Raw genomic sequence first — 9951 nt, 5'->3', positions numbered from 1 at the left:
GCATAGGATTAATATTTTCATAGTTGACACTGGTGATGCCTGAAAGTACTATCTTAAGAAGGTTGATAAGCTCATGAAGATTTTTAATAGTTATAAATCTATTCTTAATTTTTCTAAATTTAGTATCCATGATTTTTCCTACCATTTCAAATAACTTAATAAATCCACAAGTCAAATTAGAAAAAGGTAATCCATAACCTATAATGTCAAATAAAAAATTTCTATAAAATGAGATAATTCCCTTTTTTTAAGAAAAAAATCAATATTAAAAAATAAAATAATTCTTTAAAGGTGAGTAGTTTAAAATCTTTTAAATACAACAATAGAAGCAAAGTAATCTACTCATTTAAAAAATAAAATAAAATAAAATAAAAACAATGAGTTAATATTCTTGCCAAATTGTTAAGGATATAAATCTCAAAGAAAGAAAATCTAAATGTATTCTTGTATCACTCAAAAAGATTAAAAAATCATTCAAAGATGGTAATGTATTGAATTAGAATGGCTATTGTCAAATATAAGAAAACTAGAAAGGCTTGAAATAAGACTAAAGACTAAAAAGGCATTGAAAAAATAAAGAAGGCTTCACTCTTGCCTCCATATATACTATCTAACTAAAAACTATATGATGCTATTTTATAGGACCTCCAAAATATGTTAACTTTGCAAGACATGTATCTTAATTTGCAAGGCAAGTTTTTTATATATACACCATATAGTTAGCTTATTTCATAAGCTATTAATATATTAAGAATGGAATTTAGTTTAAAAAAATACTCTTTACTTTGATTACAATATAGATATGATTCTTTTAAGTTAGTTTTTTTTTTTTCATATGTCAAAACTATTTAAATATCTTAAATATCTTATTATTAGCACCTAATATAAAAATCAATGTTATTTTAAAAAACTAATTTATAATTATGAAAATTTATTTGAATATTTTATAGATTTATATTGAAAAAATATTATTATAAATTTGAGTATATTAATTCAAGTAGCTTCATAGTTGGAATAAGGTTTTTAAAAAAAATTAAATAACCATGTTATTTTTCTATATACATGCTTTGCAAGTTGGCTTAACTTTTGAAAAGAGAGATAATCCATCTACTTTGTTTTTTTTTGTAAAATCACACAATAATTAATAGTTGAAATACATATTTTATTTATACCAAAGTTATACTTTGTTAATTTTCTCTAAAATAAGATTTACTAAAATTTATAGTTTGTAAGAGTTAAACTTTTCAAATAAAGAAGTATGAAGCTTATCAAGACTATTGCCTTAAGTCCTATTATTATTAATAAGATTTTATTTGGCCTTACTATTAAAAAAAATAACAACATTTTGAATCAAATAGTATCAATATTTTTATTTTGAAAGTTTTTTAATTTGATAATATTTGGAATAAAAAATCTTATAATTATGCCGAAGAAAAATATAAAATATATTTTTATAACTATTGATGTACCAATAAAGTATTCTATTTTATTCTTTATAGTAATTATTATATTTATAATTTTCTTTTGATTTTTGCATATGTCTTTTGTCTAGAATTTAAGACTTTTTCCAAATCTTTAATTTTTATATTTATTTTTCAATCTATCAATTTTTTTCAATCCAAACAGCATCAATTGTTAAAATTATATGCCTTTTACAATTACATTTCATTTTTTAAAAAGTTGGAAGTAAAGAAAATAGTTACTTCAATTTTTTTATTTTTTTTATTGAATTTTTTGGTTTTTTTCAATAACTTATATAATAGATACGTCACATGTGTAAAATATGGCATCTATATATGATAAAAATAAATGTTTCTAAAATCGTTTTGACTTCTCTTCTATTAGCAAAATATTTCATCTTTTTATTATTATCTACATTTTTAATACTTAACTTACTTCTATATAATCTACACACATGTCCAACAAAAACCTCATTTATTCCAAACATAGAATTTACACTTCACAAAGTCAAACATACCTCTTCTAGTCTTGATAAAATCTTTTTAAAATCCACAATATAATTTTTAATAAATCTATAACTCTTCTTTGATCTAATATTTTATCTTTTATTTCTTCTAAATATTGTATGATTGAAACATCATTTAAGAATGGCATAAAATTTTTTAATATAAAATTTATTATTATATTTTTTATACTATTTATCATATGAGCAACTAAATTAGTGGTTTATTAAAGCAATTTATACATTTTTATTAAACCTTATAGAATCTTTATTTTAGTTAAATTTCTACTTTAAGATATTAAAAAAATAATAATTATATCTTTAGTAAATATCACAAATTAAATAGATTTTTCTTTTAAAAAATATCTTTGCAAATTATCTACAATGAGAATATATTTCAACTCTATTTTTTTTACATAACACCTTAAGTATTTTGTAATATCCTTGTATGTAAAGTAGTAAATTTTTTAGACTACCCCTTATAAATCCTTATTTGTTAAACCTTCTTTACAATCCATATTATATTATTATTATTATATAAATAATAAAAATGCTTTAAACATGTTGTAGACTTAAGATTAAAATTTCTACATTATTCTTCATAAGTACCTCTACTTATAGTTTGACTTCAAATTCTATTTGAAGCTCCAACTAATGCTTTATTCATAGCTCTAAATTCAATTTGCTTGCCTTCTTTTTCCATAATTTAAATTTAAAAAGTAAAAAAAAAAAAAAATCTTTTATATTAAACTTTTAATGAAAATTTCAACAAATATATTATATTATGTAAAATTTTGCTTAAGAATACATTGGATATTTGGCTATTACTTTAACTTTAAATTTATAATCCAAAAACAATACATACAATGTTTAAAAACATCTTTTTGGAAATATTGAACAATTGAAGTAAACTTCTAAATGTATTAAATATACCTTATGAACTTTAGAAAAATTATAAATGTATCTTATTATATTTTTATTAAATATTAATCAAGTTTTATATAGACTTTAATAATCTTTGATCAAATTTTAAAACTTAAGAAAATCTTGATAAATTATAATTAAATTCTAATTTTATTTTATAATTGATTTAAAATCTTAATAATTTTTAATTCAATTTTTTATCTTGATTTGAAAATTTTACTCATCTTAATCTAATAATTGACAATAAACATACAAAATTTGAAGAGAACCAAACTTATAGATTGGAAGAAAATGCTTCTATACTACTCAAATATTAGCCGTCTTTCTTCTCTAATATTTATGTCAATATTCCAATATTAATTGTTTTCTTTTGCACTAATAATATGCTGTCAAAATTTGCATAAATATTAAAAACTATATCAACTATTAATACACATAAACATCATTTTAATCCAATAATCAAATTTCTTAGAATCAAAAAAACCTTCACCAACTCTTAAAATCTAATTTTTGAGATCTTAGTCCACTTAAATTTTAATAATGTTTAATTTAACTTTTTAATTATGCTCAATATTACAACATCTATCTAATATAATTATGCTCATAATTTCAAAAAAAGTTACTCAGAGATTTGCTACAAAACTCACATAAATCACCAAAATGTAATTCTTTTTTTATTCTACAAAAAAAAAAGTCACTAAAATTAATACTAATTTTAAATATTATCAAGTCTAATCTTTAATATTATTTTTTGATCAACAAAAAAATATTTTATTTGTTGTAGGCATATGATTTTATGCTTTAGAATTTGGTAATAATTTAGTGCTAATGATGATAAAAAAAAATAATAGATATTTTTATAAAAAAATCTTCATTAGCATTAAATTATTTTTACTACCTTCTTAATATTTATTTACTATATTATTAATTATAAACATCTACTATGTCATTACCATCTACTATATTTTTAATTATGTTTATAATTAATAGCATATGGATTTACCATCTAAAATTATGAAGTAATTTTCTACTATATTTTTAATTATGTACTTATATAATATTATCTCTTTTTTTTCTTTTACTTATTAGTCATATTACAACACAACATTATCTTTTGTATTGATTTTATTTTGTTGACTCTATCAAATCATGTTATGATATGATCCTTTTAGATGTTAGAACAATAAGGCCAAAACATTGAAGAATGACATAAGTTTATTTTTATGATGATCAATTGTGCCAAGTTTTTGTATTGCTAAAATCTGGTGATGAATTCTTTTATTCAAAATGGCTTCTTTTTTATCCGCCTCTTTTTTCTTTTTTTTTCTTTTTCTTTTCTTTCTCTTCTTCTTCCCTCTATCATTTTCGTTAATGCCTTCTCTTTCTTTATTGTAATATTTTATAATATATAAGCATACAAATTCCAATTCTAAAAAGTATATTATAAATTATCACTTCTTTTGAATTAAATATTACAAACTTAGGTTCTAATATCTAGGATCTACCTTATTGGTTATCTCAGACCAATACATATGATTTATTTATAATTTATTTAAAGATGCAAGCTAAAAATGCTCTTGACCTATCTTACAATTTATCACGGACATATGCATGTAAGCTAGTAATTACATATATAAATAGGTAGAAGTAAGTAAAAGTAGATAAAAGTAAGTTAATTCTATAATATTTATTATGGAAGCTTTCTAGAAGCTTTATAGATACTACTTTGACTTTATAGATGTCTTTAATTGACTTTTTGGATTAGAAACGTGGTCAACAAGTTAGTCATGTGCCACACATGTTGTTACCTTGAAGACTAAGCTAACAATGTGACCCACATGTAGAAAAACTTGCCTTGTAAGTCAAGGCATGTGTCCTACAAAGTCAACACATATTGAAGGTCCTATAAAACATTGCCACATAGCCCCTAGTTAGATAATATATGTAGAAACAAGAGTAAAGCCCTCTTCACTCTTGTCAACTCCTTTCTTGCTTCTAGGCTAGTTTCAAAGGTCTCTAATTTTCTTGTCTTTTGGCAACAGCTATTCCAGTTTCTTTCTTAATATACATATTGAGTTATTTCTATTTTGTCATCTTTCTTTGAAAAAAATTTCACTTGTTTATTTTTTTTTATCAAGTTCTTGTCTTTGATATAATTATCTTATGTTGTACTAGTTGGTAGATTATTCTCTACTTACTATCTCTTTTTACTTTTTTCTATTTAATTCTTTTTTTTTTAACTCACCTTGTTTGTCTTTTTGGAACTTCTATTCAAAAATTTATGAAAAATATTGAGTAGATGTTGCAATGCCTATACAATCCTATAGGAAATAAGTATGCACTCCATCTTTTTAAAACTCATTATACAATATATTTAAATTAAGCTTTCATACTACAACAATTATATCACTTTGAATTCTAATTATTGAATGATAGTTAGAACCAATTTAGAATATGAAGTCAAAGACTTTGAAAAAACATCAATAGCTCTTTAGAAAACAAAACAAGTAAAAGAAGTACAATTAAATAAATACACATTGATATATTTGTCATGATTTTTTTATTAGAGTTTTATTTTTTTAATAGATTAATTAATTTAATAAATAAATAAATATTTTTATAGATAAATATTTTATTTTTTATAAATATAAAATATATGTAATTTTAAATTATTACAAGTTTTTATTTAAAAAAAATATATATATATATATATATATATATATGTTTCAAAAATAACTTGTTTAATTAATCAATGATGCAAACCTCACCAAAGCTCATAAAGTAATTTTTAGGATGTTCTAAAGGACCATGAGACCTTAGTATTATCTTCCTAATTAATTTCAAGGTGCTATTATCTACATTGAACACATGCACCTCCTTTCCTACTACCACTGTAGCTGATATTTACTATAATTTTTACCATTATTTATATTTTTTTTCAATTATTTTTAAAAAATCAATTATATTAAAAACCTTATAGGGTGATCAAATCTTATTCCAATATTTTTTTAATTTTGCTACATTTTTAGAACTTGACTTAGAAGAATACTCAAATTTAACCATGTTAATAAAAAAAACTCAAGTACATAATTTTTCTGAATTTAAAATATTTAATAAAATTAAGATCATTATCAATATCAATGAGAAGTCTTGTCTCTTTGAAAACTCTTAATACTATGTTGTATTGGAGTTTGACATTGTTGCCAAATAAATTGGGTAACCAATTCATTTGATAAATATCTACAATATTAATATAGTACAAATATATGTATGTAGATGTATACATACATCTATATATATATATATATATATATGTGTGTGTATTGTATGTGTATATATATATATATATGTGTGTGTGTGTGTGTGTGTGTGTGTGTGTGTTGTATGTGCATATATATATATATATATATATATATATGAATATTTTAATAAATAATATTATTTTAGATGAAATTATAATTAAAAATAGTATTCTATAATTTTTATATTTTAAAAATATGTACTATAATTTTTCTATAACCAAATATTATACTTGATTTAATCAAATTTTATTTTTTAAATAATATATTTTTTATTTACTTTCTTTTATAATTAATACTATAAATATTTTATTGCTTACATAGGTAAATATATTAGTGTGTAAACAAAAACAATTCATTGCACTATTTAAGTATATATTGGTTGTATTTTTTCATATAATAGAATGTGTGATGTTTTAAATTTATATTTTAGGCATGTAATATGCTTTACACAATAACAAAAATGATAAGTATAACACAGACCACATTTAATTTATTTAATAACAATTCTAAGCACAAATAGAAATTGTATATCAAATTTTCAAAGCAATATAAAAGAATAAAAATGATCCATATACATAGATAATAAAATAAAAGAATCATATTACAAAGAAGCATTAATAAATATTAATGCAAGAACCATCAGTTATATCCAAAATATTAATAAAATCAAAAAATAATATGGTTATTCAATATTAGAATGAAAAGGCATGTTTTAAAAAAGATGTGTTTTTTAAAAAATTAAAATTAAAATATCTAAAATAATATGGAATTTTTTCTTTAACTTAAATATAATAATTTTACAAAAATAATAAATACTAAAATAATATGTATAAAAAACCACCAAACAAAGCATCCAAAAAAATAAGTATTTCAATTAGATTTTTAAAAATTTATCCCAATCTCAAACAAAAAATATTCCTTCTATTAATGAAAATATTTAATACATCTTGTAAAAATAAGTCCTTTTAAAATGATATTAATATACTGCATTTCTTGCAAAGAAATAGTAATTGATTTTAAACTAATAATAATAATAATAAAAGAGAAAAAACACCAAACACCAAAATCAAAACTTATAGGATTACAATAGAATATTTACAGAATAGCATCCTTCTTTCCTTTCTCTCTCCTTCACATGTTCAGAAGGGGTTAATGAAGTTCAGGTGTATATAGAACTTCATTAACCCCTTCTGAACTAATTCTATTAAAAAAAAAAACGTTGTTAAGACCATCTTCACAACTACTAGACTAGGCCATGCAGAGTCAAAATTTCCACTGCACACAAGTCCATGATTGTGTGTGCACTAAGACCTGCCCATTGGTGGACCTCTTTCAGAGAAGCTGAAAGACAAATCATATGAAATTTGTGCGCACAGACACACACACACACACACACACACACACGATGTCACCAGTCACTTCACCGCATTCCAGCAGATCTACACGTTGAGATCATTGGTCATGGGCACAGATTTCAGCAGACGCGGTGGTAATCCAAAATGCCAGAACGCAAGGACAATTCCACCTCCTTTTTTCTCTCCAAGTTTTTCCACTTTCCGCACCCTGGAATGCCTTGTTTTTTACTGCAACTCCACCCACCTCAAAATCCTCCTCGAAGGTTCGAATTGTGTGTGTGAAAACCGTCAATCGATTGCAGCTATTCCCACATGGATATCCCTGCAAGTGGACACCCAAGTTCACGCCCAGGGCGATGCATCGTGAATGGGCCTCTCACAGTACAGATTCACATCTTCCACACTCAAAGGCTGGGAATGACCGACCGATCACAGAAAAACCTTGGACCTCTCTCCGCCCAACAAGTGCTGAATGGTATGTTGCGCTTTTCCATCAGACAGGAAGTACAACGGAAAATACACTGTCCTTTTGACCTCGCACAAACGGTGAGGTGTACTGGGTGAGCCAGACAGGGAGAAGACCCGTAGACACAGTTTCCTGAACATGAGTTAGTTGGGTCGCTTGAACGACGCCTTCGACATGAAAAGCTAGGCACATATCAACCTTTTGTGGAAATCGTGCCCCAACGCAACCAAGCTTCTCTGACTATGATCACTGAAGCCCCGAGAATAGGAAAAGCCTCGCCTTCTTTCCGAAAGCAGAGAAGCTGTTGCCCCCAGCAGGAAACACTCATTCATGTGAGCGCCTCGAATATTCCTCCATGATCACTTCTCGATGTCGATGTTGATGCAAAGGAAGAGGAAGAAGAAAAAAGCTTTTCTCCCTACTCATAATATCGAGTTTGTGTGTGTGTCTGTATATTCATTCAATTATTCATTACCAGATTACTGTGGAAGCATAAGCATGCATCTTAAGATAAGATTGTGGTATCTAGTATTGAGCAGTACTGCTGGACCCATTGCTGGCTCTTGAACCTATCATGTGATTCACTGTAATAGAACACGGTAATGCTTGGCAGGTGATATAGCTCATATTCCTATTTGTTTGTGAGCCATGTTGAGTGTGCTACATGCATTAGAAAGTGGGTTCCATTGCTCTCTCTCTTTCACACACACACACAAATATATATAGATATATACAGTGACAAACAAAACCAAGTACAAAATCTGAACACTCATAGTTCATTGATCCTTCCAACTCACACATAAGTCAATTGATAGAATTACTTTTTTATTGTGTGTATTCATCCAGTCCTCTACATGGATGAAAAATCTCATTATCATTTGAGGTAGGGTTTATGAGAAAAGTGTTGTAGAAGCACACAGACGTGCGTACTCAGTTTTGGTTGCTTCTTCTTGCTGAATTTCGAAATTTCAATGTACACTCCTTGTTGCAAGATTTGAGGGCATTTTTTGTTTGTTGTGTTGCTCTTGTTGTGTACTATCTATAGTGAAAGTTGATTTGTCAATTATATCTCTATGCCTCGGTTGTGTGAATCATTGAAGCACCAAGCATTGGTGCAGCTTAGGAGTGGTGTTTCTACAAGAAAAGTTGCAGACTCACTTGGAATGAGTCAGTCTTCAGTAGCTCATCTGAGGAGGGAGATTAGTGGTGAAATAGAAAAGCAAAGAGGAAGACGTCCAAAGGTTTTAGGAGAGCAAGAGAAGCGACTTGGTGTGCACCTTGTCACTGCTGGTTGTCTCAAAACGGCAAGTGCAGCTACAAAACAACTTCGAGAAAAAACGGGTAAACACTTCTCAGACATCACCTTGAGGCGTGATTTGAGAGAAGCTGGTTTGGGTGCTTATGTGCAACAAAAGAAGCCTCTACTTGCCAAAAGACATGTTCTTGGAAGGTTGAGTTTTGCTCATAAATACAAAAATTGGACCGTTGATGATTGGAGACGGGTTATTTTCAGTGATGAGACAAAGATTAACCTAATCAACTCAGATGGTAGGTCTTGGTGTTGGTTGAGAGAAGGAGAACGACCTGGACCTAAAAATGTTAGTCAAACTGTCAAACATGGTGGTGGTTCAATTATGATTTGGGGTTGTATGACTGCTTTTTGGCCGGGTGCTTGGTATCAAATTGAAGGTAGAATGGAGCAACACTTGTACAAAAAAAATTTAGAAACCTACTTACAAAGTACCACACAGAATTACAACTTAGATCCTACTAAGGTGGTTTTTCAACATGATAATGATCCCAAACATATGGCAAAAAGTGTTCAGTTTTGGCTCTCTTCACAGCCATTTCAGCTCCTTCGATGGCCAGCTCAATCTCCAGATTTGAATCCAATGGAACATTTTTGGGCCCTTCTCAAACAGCGTTTAAGCCAAGTCACTC

This window comes from Physcomitrium patens, chromosome 25 (genome assembly GCF_059467195.1).
Source record: "Physcomitrium patens ecotype Gransden chromosome 25, ASM5946719v1, whole genome shotgun sequence".
Taxonomy (NCBI): domain Eukaryota; kingdom Viridiplantae; phylum Streptophyta; class Bryopsida; order Funariales; family Funariaceae; genus Physcomitrium; species Physcomitrium patens.
Note: the sequence above shows the minus strand (reverse complement) of the source record.